Source organism: Lathyrus oleraceus, chromosome 7 (assembly GCF_024323335.1).
Source record: "Lathyrus oleraceus cultivar Zhongwan6 chromosome 7, CAAS_Psat_ZW6_1.0, whole genome shotgun sequence".
In the NCBI taxonomy this organism is placed as follows: Eukaryota; Viridiplantae; Streptophyta; class Magnoliopsida; order Fabales; family Fabaceae; genus Lathyrus; species Lathyrus oleraceus.
Window position 1 is genome coordinate 379,451,067 of NC_066585.1, and position 10,823 is coordinate 379,461,889.

General features: G+C 41.0%; 1 long non-coding RNA gene across 1 annotated transcript; it reads left to right on the forward strand.

The window, feature by feature from the left end:
* Positions 1–308: 308 nt before the first annotated feature.
* LOC127106973 (uncharacterized) lies at positions 309–1,727 on the forward strand. The gene is made up of 2 exons (XR_007795579.1): positions 309–1,265; positions 1,377–1,727. It is a non-coding gene; the product is annotated as an uncharacterized LOC127106973 (long non-coding RNA).
* Positions 1,728–10,823: the final 9,096 nt, after the last annotated feature.

The window sequence follows — 10,823 nt, forward strand, 5'->3', positions numbered from 1 at the left end:
TTAAGTCCTAAAACCATTATCAATGTTATTATTCTAAACGCAATTATCACAATCAAATTAAATTTGAACAATGAACAAAAATATTCTAAAAAAACAACCAACAATTACCCTAATTATTTCTAATGACTACTTACCATTCCTAAGATTAATCCTAATTAATCACTGATCCTAAGTTTAATCCTAATTAACCTACTATCATTATAGAAATTAAATCCTGGTTAATCAACCTCTAAATCCACTTAGTCCAACATTAAATCCATTAAAACAACACTCTGGGCCCAAACTGCCCTCTAGGCCCAACCAGGGAATTATGGACTGTGAATGGGGGTGCAAACAGCAGCGATAGCACTTAGGCTTGTTATGCAAGCCCAAAGGTAAACAATACACGGATCGCTCATCTCCCTCACGTTCTCTCTGGGGTTCATCGAAGAGAAGCTGCGCCGGTTCGTCACCGACGGCGGCGATTCAAAAATCGCCCACACTCTCATATCTCCGATGTTAACTGAAACGCAACGCCTCTCCACCTAGACCAAACGAATCACCAATGTGCGATTCCTACGTGGATCGAATCGATCGTCAAATCAGAACAAGGAAATGGAATCGCGTACACTTCTCACCACAGCAAAAAGAATCGATCAATACGAAGGGAAGAGAAAGCCTACCAGTGGAAAAGACGGTGTTGGATCTAGAGTAATCAACAATTCGCGATGAACTACGGCTCAATGCTACCGCTACCGCTACCGCTACCGCTTCAATGACGACTCATGATTCTCTTCTTATTGTGGCATTGCTTTGGTTAACTATTGTGAAGCCATTCACTTTTCCGGTGATTCACAGAGTCGCGGCGATATCGTTTCGCCGAAGAATTGAAGAAGGAACAAAGGTTGCAGTGTGCGATCCGTTAGCGGCAAAGTGAGAGATAGAGGAAGCCACGAACGGTTGTGCCGATGAGTTCGTTATGATAAGTGAAGTCTATTAGGGATGGTGGTTACAACGGCGATCGGTAAGCATTGAATCGCGGCGGAGACGGTGGCGTAATTTCAACGGAGGCAATGGAGGTTGGAGTATGAACTGTAGCGGATTTTTTCCATGCAGAACTTTCGTCGCAAGCTCAAGAGTTTATATAGAACTCTCAATTGGTAGTTGGATCCATCTTTGTCGTTTCTGCATTTCCTTGTCGTTTTCAATTTCTGTTATGGCTTCATGTCATTTTGGATTGCAAAATTGTGCGTTTGACACCGGCTTGGCTTGGACGTGTTCTGCAGGTGCGTTTGATTTGTAGCATGTGGCTTTGGTTGTACTTGCGTTTAGAGCTGGCTCACTAGAAGCTGTTTTGCGAAGCTTATTATTATGGTTTTTTCATTCGGGTTTTACAGGTTGAAGTCTTATGCGTTCGATACCGGCTTGGCTTGGACGTTACATTTGCGTTGCCATTTATGCTGAAGCTCGTGTTGGCTGTTTTGCTGATAATCCGTAGCAGCTTATTGTCATTTACGGTAGCAGCTTTTTGCATTTGGCTTGTGATGGTGAGCTTACCATTGTGCTACAGTTGGTCTGTTTGGCTTATACTGCAGCATTTTAATTACTGCAACGTGATTTTTTTCTTTTTGCTTTTCGATTAATGGACAATTGGTTCAAAATGGATTTGGCTCATTGTAAATGGATTGATATAGATATGGATATTAAATTGGATTATTGGATAATTGATTTTTATATGGGTAATTGAATTGGATATGGGTTATGAGAATTAACATTGGAAATGGATTAGAAAGATGGGTTAGATTAATGAAAAATGGATTTTTGGATTTAATGTGGGTAAAAAAATTGAATGGATTGGTTAATTGGATATGGATCAACAAAAGGGATAAAAAATGTGGATCGGATTAATGAAAATGGATATGCAAATGGGCTTTTGGATTAAAAAAGGATAATTGCTTTTTTGGTTAGAATGAAATTTTAGAAAAAGTGGATGGGCTTTAATAAAAAAAGGATGAATGGGCTTAACTAATTAACAATAAAAAATCATTGAAATCGAAATATCGACTTTCAAAATGACGCAATGAATTAATCAGAAACTCAACGATCAATTAAAAGTCCTCAAATTAAATCTAACCTCGAAAATCAATCCAAACTCCAAAAATTAATTTGAAATTGAAATCGACATGAAATTAGAATTAATTTGCAATTATTGCCATGATGACGAAATGATGACTGTATACACAATGGATTGGTGAACTCAATCGACACGACTTGCGAATCAAATTGAACCATGCTTATTCAAACAAAATGAATGGATGATATGCAAATGTTTGGAATTGGTGACCTATCTGATTATGTGAAGGATAGAGCAAATTTCAGGGTATGACAACTTCCCCTATTTATTCTTCTCGAACCTGAATGTACGGGTATCAATGGCTTTCAGATATTCAAGGTAGGAGAGGATTAAATACTATAATATCAAGAAATTTGCCTGCCATGAACAAATGGAAAGCAATGTGAAGATAGGTCACAGGGAACTTCTTCACTGGGATATGTGGGATGAACAACCTAGTCTTTGCACAGGGCAGCTGCTGGGAATTGGAATGTTATGTGGTAACTGGGTATATGAGCGGTTAGATATGCATGACGAATGCAATATGCTAATGCACAATGCTTGATTATTTTTTTATTTATCTCTACTAACAAGTTTTTTTAAGGCACCGAGAAAGAACTTTCCGCTGAGGGATATCTCATTGGTTCTTGTTCTTTTTTTTCTTCTTTGTAATGGTTTGCCAGGCAAATCCTAGGATTCGGGATGGCGGATGACCTTACTGAGGACGACAGTAGGCAAATGGAAGGTAAATTGTTGGCCGACAACTCTGAGGTTGGGGACAGTAGCAAGAACAACACTGATCGTTGGGGATTGAAATATTTGACCTCAATACCACGACTGGGGTACAAACTGGACATTCTCAACTCTGTGGTTGGAAACAAATTGTGATCAGCATAGGTTCTGAGTCTGGAGAAAGGATATGCGTCAACTCTGGGGTTGGGTATAGTAGGATTGACATCGGCTCTAAGGTCGGGAACAAAGGTAGGTGTCAACTCGGAGGTTGGGTTTGTAGATGTCAACTCTGAGGTTGGAGGATGGGAAAACAAAACAACAACTTGCAAGTCGGGAAAAAGAAAGCCACTCAGCCCTGCAGCCAGAGGCAAAAAGTTCATCAACTCCAATGTTGGAAAAATGTAGGCATTTAGCTCTGAGGTTGGGGTGAGAATGATAGCCATCAACTCTGAGGTTGGAAAAGGGTAGTTATTCAACTCTGAGGTTGGGGTAACACGACACATTCACTCTGAAGTGTAAAAAGGTAGGTACTCAACTCTGAGGTCGAAAAAAGGTAATTGTCAACCCTAAGGCTGGAAAAAGGTAGGTCCTAAGCTCTGAGGCTTGAAAGAGATACACCAACTCCGAAGTTGGAAAACTGTAGCTACTCAACTCTGAGGTCGGAAACAAAGGTAGGCGTCAACTTAGAGGTTGGGAAGAGAATAGTAAATCTCAACACTGACAATAACTCTGAGGTTGGGGTAAGGACAGGCAACGCACAACTCTGAGGTTGGAGTAATACGAAAAGTGACGACAACTCTGAGGTTGAAAAAAGAGGAGACAACACTGAGGTTGGAAATGAACCACCATCAACTCTGAGGCCGGGTTTAAAAAAGGGGCAACAACTCTGAGGCTGGAAAAGGGCGACAACACTGAGGTTGGAAAGGGGGCTACAACACTGCGGTTGGAAAAGGGGCGACAACACTGCGGTTGGAAAAAAGGGACTACAACACTGAGGTTGAAAAAGGGGCTACAACACTGCGGTTGGAAAAAGGGACTACAACACTGCGGTTGGAAAGAGGGGCGACAACACTGAGGCTGCAAAAAGGAGAAACATACAACTCTGAGGCCGAATATGAAAGGAATAGGCAACAACTCTGAGATAGGGAATAAGAGAAATAGACAACAACTTTGAGGATGGAAATAAGGAAGAAGCAACAACTCTGAGGTTGGAGTGGGAACTGACATCAACTCTGAGATTGGGTATATGATAGTCTCTCAACTCTGGGGTTAGAGGTAATGGAATCTAAAACTGAGTAAAGGGTGATTATCTACAACTTTGCGGTTGGGGAAGAGATATCAACACCGACGGGTATCGAAAAAAGTGATAGACACTGACGAGCGAAGGGAAATCAATACCGACGGGTATTGAAAAAAAGTGATAGACATTGATGATTACTGCTTGATTGGTCTTTCAAATTTGAGAGGTAGAGGTTTTGCCAATGAGAATTGGACTTTGCAAGATGTTTGCCAAACAAGGTCTGGGCTTTGGCATGCTATGTCAATTGGGCACTTTGCTGTAGATACGAAAACCTCAGGGGGGTCCCACAGGCACAATGGCGGGGATGAAGTTTTCGAAATATGGCTACCCTTCCCGGGACTCACCAAACCTAAAAATCAAAAGGCAAAGTCTTGACAGAGGCAACCCTTCTCGTGCGAAAGACGACGAGGGGGAGATGTGATTTCGCGCACCAAGCAACGAAATAAACTCAAGAAAGAAGAGTTATCTCAATGAAATCATCTCCATGAAGGAGGCAACAGGCTTACAGAAGGTAAGCGAAAAAGGAATGACTTCGAACAATCCTGTCGGGGTTGCCGACTAGGAGCTTTACAAGAGTCAAAAACGTCATTTATTTGCTATTGTGTAATGCCAACGGGGTGGATTATGGAAAGATGCCAATGAAAATGGGCAGTTGAATAGTGGTAAGAGAGCTTTGGGCTTGATTCTTCCTTGTTAGAGAGATTTGTGATATGCTGGATGATATGTATGAATGAAATGATATGAATTATGCATGACGGATTGATGCAACAGTATGAGGATCTACGGATGCCCCAATCTTGGGTACGATGCAATGAATGCTGCGGAAGTTTTTTGGGTTGCAAGGCTTCTGATTTATGGAGGGTGGGTTCCGTCTCATATGACTTCTCGACATCTGACTTCTACTGTTGCTGGAGAATGAATCTGACATAGACCTGCGGATGCCCCATGCTGGATCCGGAAATGCCTTCCCAGGTAGGGAGAGAACCTTCCTCTCTTTGGATCATCTTGCCCCAAGTTGTTGGGTATCTGCAAGGATTGCCCTAATCGCAGGTTAAGAAACAACTTCATCGTGGATTGTCACCATCAGATCTGCCCTAGTGTCTCGGAACTACATTCCTCTGATTAACCATTTCAGGGAGATTGACTTCTTGTGCTCTTGGGGTGGCCTACCCCAGTACGAGCCTTGAAGTAACTTTGCCTCTAGTTGGCTGATTTTGGGGGGAATGCCCCTGATTCACTGATCTTCAGAGAGTTTGATTGAATCTCGCCTTGACTACTTCAGATTGACTGAATCTTATAGAGATTTCTCAACGTGATTGCCTCTGATCGACGAGATCTTGAAGCGGTTTGTCTTTCTGCTCGACAGAGTCTTCAGACATTCTGATTGATGTGATCAAAAGAGAAGTGGCTTGCCCCTTCTCAACGGAGGTCTCAGGCGTTTGGAACTGTCAAGTTCTTTCATTGTGGCAGATCTCTTGACGTCAGGTGCTTACTCACGAGTAAGACAAGTCCATTATTGAAATGATAATGCAATGTCATTTTTATGCAGTTTTGAAATCCAAACATGCTCACTGAAATTCGGACATTTAATGAATGCATCATTGATAACGAATGTCACATATCAATATCAACACATATGAGTAAATTGATGAGGAGTCAGTTTTAACACGATTGTTCTGACTATAGTACGCCTTCGAAATAAACCTTTGCTTCAATTAGGTCTTTTGAGGGTTGTAACATGGTCTGGTTCACGGTTTTAAAAATAAAGAATATAAGGCTCGAACCTAACCTAACCCACCCGCTCTTCGTGATGTTCTCCAGTCCTATGTTCAGCTAGTTTGAAACAAACGCTCTTCTTCCAAAAGGGACTTGGGAGTGAAAGTTAATGAACCCCAGAGGTTCTTAGTGTGGCAGTCATGCACCTTCTATTTGGTTTGGTAGCCACACGACTTTGCTCTTGCTGAGGGTTTTCTTTTGATTCCTCTTATGCAGATTTTTTGATTTTCCTACTTTTGCTGGATTGGTTCAGATTTACAATCCACAGGGATGCCCTAATTTTTTCCTAAGTCACTCGTTTTCGAGTTTTCGACTTAGCGGGCTTTCTTTCTTTTTTGTTTTTGTTTTCTTTCTTTGTTTCTTTTTGCTGAAACAAATCGTGTGACATTTGTCCATTGATTTAAATGGGTTGTGACTGCCTCGTGCCTCTGTGGGTGAGGGACAACCATTTGGAATTTGGTGGTTCCCGACCTCTTATGAGGGACAACCATTTGGAAAGCTCCAGTCTCATCCCTTCTTTATCGCTTAAGGCTCGTGACGTACGATCATAATCGCCATTTATTATGTTTTTGAGTTTGATTTGGAAAAGACCGCTTGACGTTGGATCAAGGGTTTGCTTTGAAAAGACCGCTTGACGTTGAATCAAGGGTTTGATTATCGATTGTGGAATGGTGAACGTTCCTAATGCCTAAGGAGTAACTAACAAGCAATAAAAAAAGCAAGTAAATGTGTATATCAGAAAGGGGAGGGGGGTACATGTAAAGTACAAGGGAGTGCTGGAAATAAAAGGTCTCATTGTCAGGTAGCCCAAGAGAAAGCCATGTGTGTGCAATTGTGTCCTAAACTAGAAAGCACATAAAAGATTACAATTTGTCTTGGATCTTGAATGCTCCATCCATGTTCGGGTTGAATATTTGTCCAAGGTCTTTTTGCAAGGGTCCTAACAACAATCTCTAAGTCCATTCCAATGTCCATTACATGTTTGAGAATTATCTTTTTTTTATTTTTAAAGTCTTATCCGTTTTTAGTCATTTTTAAGATGAAGTGAGAATGTACAAATATGGTGTAATATAGTATGTACAAAGCATAGTAAAGCAACATAAGGTAGATGACAAAAATTAAAGGTTAGGAATTAGATGCGAAATTATAAAGTCTTAGAAATTAGATGCGGAATAGTAAAGAGTTAAATGTTAATTGTTAGATGTTAGGAATCAAAGTGAAATAATAGAATTAAAATCAACATCAACTATTAAATCTAAAACAAATTCCAAAGTAAAACAATACTCTAAAATTAAATCAAAACAATTCTCATCAAACAATTCTCAAAAGTAAATTCTAAACAATCATCACAATTAAGTCCTAAAACCATTATCAACGTTATTATTCTAAACACAATTATCACAATCAAATTAAATCTAAACAATGAACAAAAATATTCTAAAAAAACAACCAACAAGTGCCCTAATTATTTCTAATGACTACTTACCATTCCTAAGATTAATCCTAATTAATCATTGCTCCTAAGTTTAATCCTAATTAACCTACTATCATTATAGAAATTAAATTCTGGTTAATCAACCTCTAAATCCACTTAGTCCAACATTAAATCCATTAAAACAACACTCTGGGTCCAAACTGCCCTCTAGGCCCAACCAGGGAATTATTGACTGTGAATGGGGGTGCAAACAGCAGCGATAACACTTAGGCTTATTATGAAAGCCCAAAGGTAAACAATACACGGATCTCTAATCTCCCTCACGTTCGCTCTGGGGTTCATCGAAGAGAAGTTGCGCCGGTTCGTCACCAACGGCGGCAATTCAAAAATCGCCCACACTCTCACATCACCGACGTTAACTGAAACGCAACGCCTCTCCACCTAGACCAAACGAATCACTAATGTGCGATTCCTACGTGGATCGAACCAATCGTCAAATCGGAACAAGGAAATGGAATCGCGTACACTTCTCACCAAAGCAAAAAGAATCGATCAATACGAAGGGACGAGAAATCCTACCGGTGGAAAAGACGGTGTTGGATCTAGAGTAATCAGCAATTTACGATGAACTACGGCTCAATGCTACCGCTACCGCTTCAATGACGAATCATGATTCTCTTCTTATTGTGGCATTGTTTTGGTTAACTATTGTGAAGCCGTTCACTTTTCCGGTGATTCACAGAGTCGCGGCGACATGGTTTCGCCGAAGAATTGAAGAAGGAACGAAGGTTGCAGTGTGCGATCCGTTAGCGGTAAAGTGAGAGATAGAGGAAGCCACAAACGGTTGTGCCGATGAGTTCGTTATGATAAGTGAAGTCTATTAGGGATGGTGGTTACGACGGCGATCGGTACGTGCGTTGAATCGCGACGGAGACGGTGGCGGAATTTCAACGGAGGCAATGGAGGTTGGAGTATGAACTGTAGCGGATTTTTTCCAAGCAGAACTTTCGTCGCGAGCTCAAGAGTTTATATAGAACTCTCAATTGGTAGTTGGATCCATATTTTTCGTTTATGCATTTCCTTGTCGTTTTCAATTTCTGTTATAGCTTCATGTCGTTTTGGATTGCAAAATTCTGCATTTGACACCGGCTTGGCTTGGACGTGTTCTGCAGGTGCGTTTGATTTGTAGCATGTGGCTTTGGCTGTACTTGCGTTTGGAGCTGGCTCACGAGAAGCTGTTTTGCGAAGCTTATTGCTATGGTTGTACTTCCTCTTTGATCTTCACAGCCATATCAGGATGCGTTCAATACCGTGATTTTTTTCTTTTTTGCTTTTCGGTTAATGGGCAATTGGTTCAAAGTGGATTTGGCTCATTGTAAATGGATTGATATGGATATGGATATTAAATTGGATTATTGGATAATTGATTTTTATATGGGTAGTTGAATTGGATATGGGCTATGGGAATTAACATTGGAAATGGATTAGAAAGATGGGTTAGATTAATGAAAAATGGATTTTTGGATTTAATGTGGGTAAAAAAATTGAATGGATTGGTTAATTGGATATGGATCAACAAAAGGGATAAAAAAATATGGATTGGATTAATGCAAATGGGTTTTTGGATTAAAAAAGGATAATTGCTTTTTTGGTTAGAATGAAATTTTAGAAAAAGTGGATGGGCTTTAACAAAAAAAAGATGGATTTTTAACATAAAAAAAGGATGAATGGACTTAACTAATTAACAATAAAAAATCATCGAAATCGAAATATCGACTTTCAAAATGACGCAATGAATTAATCAGAAACTCAACGATCAATTAAAAGTCCACAAATCAAATCTAACCTCGAAATTCAATCCAAACTCCAAAAATTAATTTGAAATTGAAATCGACATGAAATTAGAATTAATTTGCAATTATTGCCATGATGACGAAATGGTGATTGTATACACAATGGATTGGTGAACTCAATCGACACGACTTGCAAATCTAATTGAACCATGCTTATTCAAATGAAATGAATGGATGATATGCAAATGTTTGGGATTGGTGACCTATATGATTATGTGAAGGGTATAGCGAATTTCAGGGTATGACAGTGTCCTTTGAGGACCGCGCGCCAAATGTGAAAGCAAACCCTTTGCCCGCTCATGGGAACTCTTCAGTGAATATGATGGACGGTTGTCCTGGTGAATTCAAAGTTTTTGACGTCCGGTTTATCCGAAGATCTTTGGTGTAGATGCACAAGGATATCTGTATGGTGAGTGACTGCGAACATGACCATGATGGTTGTGTTGTTTGTAGTGTTAACCCAAGAGGGTGTGATGTAGTGAAAAGGGACATCCAACGTCTGATGGATGAAGGCATGATCCAAATTGTTCAATCTCGTCATGCAGATGACGACGTCAATGTCATAGTGCCCGTTTTCAAACAGCAAGAGCGGTTGGTAATTCAATATGATAGCAGCAACATCAATAATGTCAGTCAAAGATCAGTATCGTCGTTGGTAATACGGTTAGCGGGCCTAGTCCCGTATTCATCTGATAAGGTTGTACCGTACCAGTACAATGCTACAATGATAAAGAATGGTCAAGAGGTCCTGTTACCTACTGTCGCATCGCGCGAAAAAACCGGCGGGAAAAGAAAGAACAACAGAGCCGCCACCGTGCGTTATTTATCCCAAAAGAGGGAAAGGAAACGCTCAGAGTAAACCTGGGAAAGAACATGGTCTCGCGACCAAAGAGGATGGGTTCGGGAGTCGGTTATGCGAAGGGAAGGTATTAGCACCCCTACGCATCCGTAGTACTCTACGGGATCCACGCACACTAGAAAGGAAATTGGTTGCTAAACACCGCTCAAATACTCACACACACTGGCTGAAAGAAACGAAAGAGACTGACTGAAACTGAACTCGGCAGGATGTCGCATCCTGGGCCTACTTAGTCTATCAGGCATAGACATCAGAGTCCAAGTAGTTCGGACTGGGGAAACGACACATGCTCGCTAGGATATCGCATCCTATGCATACGTATCTTCTCGGACGAGAGAAGAATCAGAGCATTCGTAGCTCGGCTGACACGTACACAAACAAAAGCAGGCAAAGGCAAACGTGGAGCCCGAATGCCAATCACTGGACTTACATCAGCATCCAAACCAAAACGCACACAAAGAGGCAAACGTGGAGCCTGAATGCCAATCACTGGGCTTACATCAGCATCCGAACCAAACACACGCAACAGGTTGATAGGGAGTCGGGGACTCAGCCTATAACTGTCAAACACACACAAACAGACGGACAGCAAATGCTAAGGAGTCACAGACTCGAGCCTAGCAAAGGTCAGACAACACACACAAAAGGAAAAAGGGCGCCCGGAGAGATCAGCTCAATCTCCTGCCTACATACTTCATCTGGTATGAAGATCAGGGCGATGTAGTTCCCCTACGCAGGGATAAAGGTTCTAGCCTAACCAGATAACAGAGGGAGAC